This window comes from Aplysia californica, unplaced genomic scaffold (assembly GCF_000002075.1).
Source record: "Aplysia californica isolate F4 #8 unplaced genomic scaffold, AplCal3.0 scaffold00053, whole genome shotgun sequence".
NCBI classification, from domain to species: domain Eukaryota; kingdom Metazoa; phylum Mollusca; class Gastropoda; order Aplysiida; family Aplysiidae; genus Aplysia; species Aplysia californica.
Genome location: NW_004797323.1, coordinates 780,117 through 787,220, shown reverse-complemented (window position 1 = coordinate 787,220; position 7,104 = coordinate 780,117).

Genomic DNA, 7,104 nt, shown 5'->3' with positions numbered 1-7,104 from the left:
TCTCTCTCTCTCTCTCTCTCTCTCTCTCTCTCTCTCCTCTCTCTCTCTCCCTCTCCCCCCCCTCTCTCTCTCCCTCTCCCCCCATCTCTCTCTCCCCCTCTCTCTCTCTCTTACTTTTTACACACTGTTAGCGAGCCTTTGTCCCTGCTATAACCGATTGGTCTCCGATGAGGCCCTGTTATTGCCGATAACTTTTAATAGAGACAAAAAGTAGGAAAAAACGAGGATTTAAAATATCCCTGTTTTTACCGGGCCTGTTATATATGGTGTCCACTGTACTAGAATATAGGCCCGGGAGTCCTCTAAAACGCTCAATAGCAGGTTCAAATTTCTAAAGTTCATGTATGACCAGGTTGCAGGAAACCATCTACATGTCTCCACTGCATTATTGCTATATCTAATTATGCTGCTCATAATATTAGTTTTAGTCTTAGAACGTGTTTTACGGCACTTGCAACACAAAAAGGTCATATAAGGGCCGGAGATTAGAGGGTGTTACAAGAGAGTAACAAACACAAAAGAAGAAGGGGAGATAAGGACGATAGATGTTTGATAGGAAAGAAGGAGCAAACCTCACCAGAGCACCTGCCAACCACCCACGCTCATTATATAATTCTTAACACACAAGCAGAAAAACACATAGATCTAGATCTTTTAATAGTAATGCAACAAAACCAAACAAAAATGTGAAATTTTTAAAGACTTTTTCAACACTTCTGGACCCTAATTCACAACCCAAAAGATAATATGAGAAGCCAGCTGCGAGGTATATAGCTGTGATTACATAAGGTCCCAGGATCACTGATGTTACTGATAACATGCATTTTGCTTTAAAAATGTATCAATATATGTATACACAACCGCTCGAGTGAGTTCTCGCAGAGGCTATATTGGCAGCGTGGTGGAATCAGGCTCTCGTCAAAATAATCAAAGTGAAGAAACTTGCATTTTTCCGCAGGTTTGTGATTTTTTATCGAATTTTTATTTTTTGGCTCAACACCTTTCATGCCCATTAAAGAACTCATTTCAGTGTGAATTTTTCTGAAGAACGTTGATTAAAGGCACAAAAAATGTTAATTTTCTGTTTCCACCGACCGTTAAGCTGAGTGAACAACTAATCTTTGGCGGCCTTTTTCTCACTAATTTTACCTCTGAAAACAGGTGACCCCCACCTCCTTCTTTCGCAAAAATCTCGACTTGTATATAAGATAAAGGGATATTTTTTTCATCCAAATAAAGACAAGTGAACAAGCTTTAAGATGATACCAATAACTCTATATGCCCAGAAATTGACGAGAGCCTGATTCCACCACGCTGCCTCACAATCATAATTATACTTGAGTACTCTAGGGGACTCGAGTACTTGCACTCCCCTTCCATCAACACATCAACTATCATTTAGTTATATTATCATCATCTTCCGTTGTGTTGCCGACTGGCGTGGGCGATCATGGACCTCCACTTCACTCTGTCTTGCGTTGCAGCAATGGGGTCTGCTATGGTAATAATAGTTGTAAAGCACATATAATATATATATACGGCATGCTGCAGAGAGTGGATATGCGCTTATTATTGTCATTCTCATTTCCATTCTCGTTATCAATAGCAATACCACTATTATTATTATTATTAATACTACTACTACTATTATTATTATTGTTGTTATTATGATTATTACTATTACTTCTACTAGAAGTTTGTTTTAGTAAGTGTTTTACGGCGCTTGCAACACAATAAGGTCAGCAATGGTGTCTGTTATTCTTGCTGTTCCCAGGCATGTTGTCAACTTGTCCAGTATCTTTTCCCTCTGTCTGCCTCTGCCTCTCTTTCAATCAAACTTGCCTGTTGTTACAATATTATTCTGGAGGTTTAACGTGTTACAAGAGAGTAACAAACACAAAAAAGGACGATAGATGGGGAGGGGGGGGGGGGGTTAGGTTCAGTAAGAGTATTACGGCACTTGCAACACAATAAGGTCATATAAATGCCGAAGATTAGAGGTGTTACAAGAGAGAAACAAACACAAAAAAGGAGGAGAGGTCAGGACGACAGATGATTGATAGGAAAGAAGGAGCACACCACACCAGAGCACCCGCCAACCACCCACAACGAATGTCTATCGCATGCTACTGCAAAGAACAAACCCCTACACCACAGACACAGGCTAAGTCCATTGTGTGCAGTACATTATTTATGTTTTATTTGTTTTAGTAAGAGTTTTTTTTTACGGCACTTGCAACAAAATTAGGTTTTATAAGTGCTGGGGATTAGAGGTGTTACAAGAGAGTAACAAACACACATAAAAAAAGGGGAGAGATAAAGACGATAGATGTTTGATAGGAAAGAAGGGAGCCAAAGCCAACCACAACAGAGCACCCGCCAACCACCCACTTGCTGGAGGTTTGAGGTGTTACAAGAGAGTAACAAACACAAAAAAGGACGATAGATGTTTGGTAGGAAAGAAAGAAGGGAGCCAACCACAACAGAGCACCCGCAAACCACTCATGTAAAGTACATTAACTAAGAACACATCTTACAATAAACAGAAATTGAAAACAACACACTTTTCTGTTCTGATTTCACAAGAACGTTTATTCTAGGCACAAAATAATCGTGTTAAAATACAAGTAATGCTTTTGGTGTATAGATCATAAGCACAGCACCAGCCCCATCATATTGCTACGTAATGGAATCACAGACTAAACAACTGCTGTTCTCACAATTATATACATATGTATGCAAACAGCGTGAAAAAAACGAATTGTAGACGAAAAATGGGGGCCCAAATTTTGCTTTGTCACTATAAAACCAAACAATAAATGGTGTTTTGTTAATTAAGCCAGGAAACTTCAGTTCTTGGCTTTTTGATACGTTCTAAGAAATCCTTGTCCTCTATCTCTTCAGTGAGTAACAAGCCTGTGAAGAGGTCTGAACACAAGACTGTCTCAAGACTTTATTAAAAATACCAGCAGTAATCTGAAGGGAAGACAGTGATTTCAAATTGATGACGTACAGCCTCCATGACAGGAAAATGATTCTTCCTTCAGGAAAAAGACAGCGGATACCAAAAAGTTTTCCCCTCGACGCCCTAGAGGTACAAGAGGACGGATAAAGGATAAAGTATCAAAGTTTTAGACCAGGTTTTAATTTCTCTCCCCACCCCCCTCAACACATTATTCTGATCTGTCAATGGTTTAGCACATACAAGAGACAGGATAGGTCCCACACCCAACTGACTCGCTCACAGACACCATAATATACATATATGTATGTATATGTACAAATAAACTGGATATACATCTTTTGAAGGCACAATCTCACACCAACGTCCAGCTCTTCTGGTATGACAGAACCACAAAACTGCCGCAAGCTGGCAAAATGCCTTCTATTCATTCACAGCAGTTTCAAGAAAAATATGTTTTTTTGTCAGTATAACCCTTTAAAAATAGCGTTCTTCCGAAATTTGAGTTCTAGTCTAATGTATCCAAAAAGTAGTCACAGTTTCACTTTGATTTTTTCACACAAGTAGGGTAACTGATCTGGCTTTTGATTTAGCAAATGAACAATTTTGGCGCCAAAAGACACACACACACACACAAAAAGGCATTTTGTCAGCTCACAGCAGAAAAGACAACAGCAACACCAAGGCAAGGCACTAGAACGTACAGCAGTATGCCCATAGAACCATAGAATGGTCTTAGAAAAACAAAAAACAAAACATGCCACAGACACCAGAGAGAAGGCACTTAAAGGATTAGTTTTAGTAAGGTTTTACGGAGCTCGCAACTGCATAAGGTCATATGACTAAAGGAATGAGATGGGGGCACCTGAGAATGAGTTATTTGGGGACATAAGGGCTGCAGTTTTTGCTGTATGCTTCATTCCACTCTAACCATTACTGAGCCCTTTCTGCCAACAGACATGACTTTTTCCAGCAACCTTATAGCTCCAACTTTTTACTTTCCATTCATTATGCACAATAAAACGAGGTGACTAACAGAAAAAGGACCATTAGTATTAGCTGCCCCAGTTGTGGCGCACAAAATTACCAAAACACAAAACAACTTTATAAACAGTCATCAAAATACAGGCACTCAACAGCAGCATTCATTGACAGTATTTCCGTTTAGGTGACCAGAAACTCAAAACAATGCTCATTTAGTACAGGGATAAAAAAAAAAAAGACGAAATATGAGAAACATCATTGAGAGTAAAGAAATACATTTACATTGTACAGCACAAAGCTAAATCATGGACTACTCACAGGCACAGAAATCTCAAGAAATAATTTTTGTAATAATTTTACAGCACTTGCAACATAATAAGAATATATAAGCACTAAAGAAGAGAGGTGTTACAAGAGAGTAACTAACACAAAAAAGGACGAGAGATGAGGACAATAGATGTTTGACAGGAAAGAAAGAGCATTTAAAAGTCTAACTACCATTACAGTATTATAAAGAAATAACATGCACAGTATTAAATAGGAGCAAAAAAGAAATATAGTACATCTAAGACCCAGTGGTAAAAAATCTGAGTACATGATTTGTGCAAACTTCTGAACACGCATTGATCACCGGCACACAAAGCTATCTATGCTTAAGGCTACGGAGAAAGTGCTGTACACAAGCAAGGCAGACCAAAGAAAACAAAAGCATCAATCCCAGAGAAATAAAGCGTAGTTTTTTTTCACAATAGCAATACAGTCAGGTCCTAATAAACATAAATTGATCTTATAAACATAAATTGATCTTATTATGAATTTGTTCTGTATTCTGTATACGTAAAGAAAAAGTGACATCATTACTGTCGTATAGAGCAGGGAAATAGTCACACAAACTAATAGAAACACAAAGAAAGGAAAAAAATGGAGGTTAACACAAATCATCCCTGTTTTTTAGTTTTAGTAAGAGTTTTACGGCACTTGCAACACAATAAGGTCAGATAAGTGCCAAAGATTAGAGGTGTTACAAGAGAGTAACAAACACAAAAAAGAAGGAGGGGAGATAGAGACAATAGAATTTTTATAAGAAAGAAGGAGCAAACCACATCAGAGCACCCGCCAATCATCCAGAAACACAACCACTGACAGACGCAATAACATTTGCTAAATAAAGAGAAGGACATCAACACAACAATGGTCATAGAGTTTAGTAAAAAAAAAAAAAAATTAAGACAGACTGACAAAAACAATTGAAGGAAACTAAAAAGTGTCTGCCATTGACATCCCTAACTACCTACATAAGCAGAAAAAAAGGAGGCATTCACATTTGAAATGAGACAACAGACTTGGCTTGAGATAAGACAAACATTAATGAACTCATCAGATCTGTAATCAACTGAACACATTCTAATTTGATTTACGTCAACAATGTGTGGCCCTCATACGTTCTTGTCAATAACTATATATAACTTTACACCGGGAAAGCCTGCGTAGTTTTCCTTGACATATTGATAACTAGTGCACCATTATAACCTACAAACTGTTGACAACCAAAATAATCAGCTGATAAGGCATTATTGTCACTAGACAGTCATAACTGGTTGCTTCTGAGCACAAGGGGGTGATCCCAAAAAATGTGTTTTGAGAAAATCGAAGGTAAAGTTTTTGCCCCTTGTTCAGTTTCTTTAAAAAACAGGGAGAGTTTTCTTTCTAACCAAACAAATCTACACACCAGTGAAACCAAACTTTTTCTATAGGTAGGGCAATGCCCACTTTTGGTGTAGGTTAAGATTTCTGGAAACCCTGAAATCTGGGTTAGCCCGCTTGTCCTTAAAAGCGACCAAATGTCGTCAGTCAATAAAAAAAATATTCCATCTTGCTATTAAATCGCTGTGAAACTCGCTTCCACTGAATTTGGAATCAACAAAAACTTAGACCCAAAGGAAAAGAAACCAGATTTGTAAAGATTAATTAAAATCAACAAAATACCCTGTATTCCCTGAACATGTAAAAATAAGTAAACTCAAGATTCACTGAAGCTGCTTGCTGAGCATACACATGTCTCAGTATGTGCCAGGATCGGGAAAGGTTTATGCGATCAGTTTAGTGCATGTCTGTGCAACCAAACATATGAACGGCCACATCAGATCTAAGTTTTTTTAAAATAAGAGTTTTACGGCACTTGCAACACAATAAGGTCATATAAGTGCCGAAGATTAGAGGTGTAACAAGAGAGTAACAAACACAAAAAAGAAGGAGGGGAGATAAAGACGATAGATGTTTGATAGGAAAGAAGAAGCAAACCACACCAGAGCACCCGCTAACCACCCACTAAGAGCACCTCTTTTGATGTGACTAACATACAAAGTACTTTAATGAAGAGCAAAATATAATACTTAATATAATTCAAACGAGGAGCAGCATAGGCCTGCCAACAGAGACAGGAAATATATTAACAATTAACGTTATTAGTTTTAGTAGAGGTTTTACGGAGCTCGCAACTGCATAAGGTCATATGAGCGCCATAAGATTAGAGGTGTTACAAGAGAGTCACAAAAGTTAACGTTATGAGCTGGTCCTGTAAGTGTATAAGCTGAAAAGAGAAAATGAAATTTAACACAAGCACACAACAAACACACATAAAAGTAAACACATGCAAGTGAATACACACAGGCATACAAAAAACACACATGATTACACAAACACATACAAGTTACACACACAAATAAATACAAGAAAATGTACCCAAAAACATGACACAAATGGTGCCAAAAATACAAAAACATATAATCAAGTTAACACACACAAACACATACAAGTAAATAGACATTAACACATAGAACAAATACACACAAGTTAATTCACACAACAGAACCAGATTCTATTGTGACCCGGAGACGCACAGTAGAGTCTGAAATGAAACCCTGGAACCATTCGTGAGGGACGTTGACCAAGACCAAAGATAGTACATAACAAGATGGGCCACTCAGCCAAAAAAGTGTCCGCGCAAAGTTCGCTCTTTGCTTCAGATGGCGCTGCAGTCTGTTTTGAAGCTCTCTTTCGTGTTTCCAGAAGAAGAATAGGAATAGCACCTCCTTGCGTGCGCAGATCGACTGCTGTTCATCAGCAGTTCGGGTTCATTCAGTGTGGAGTTTTAGGTT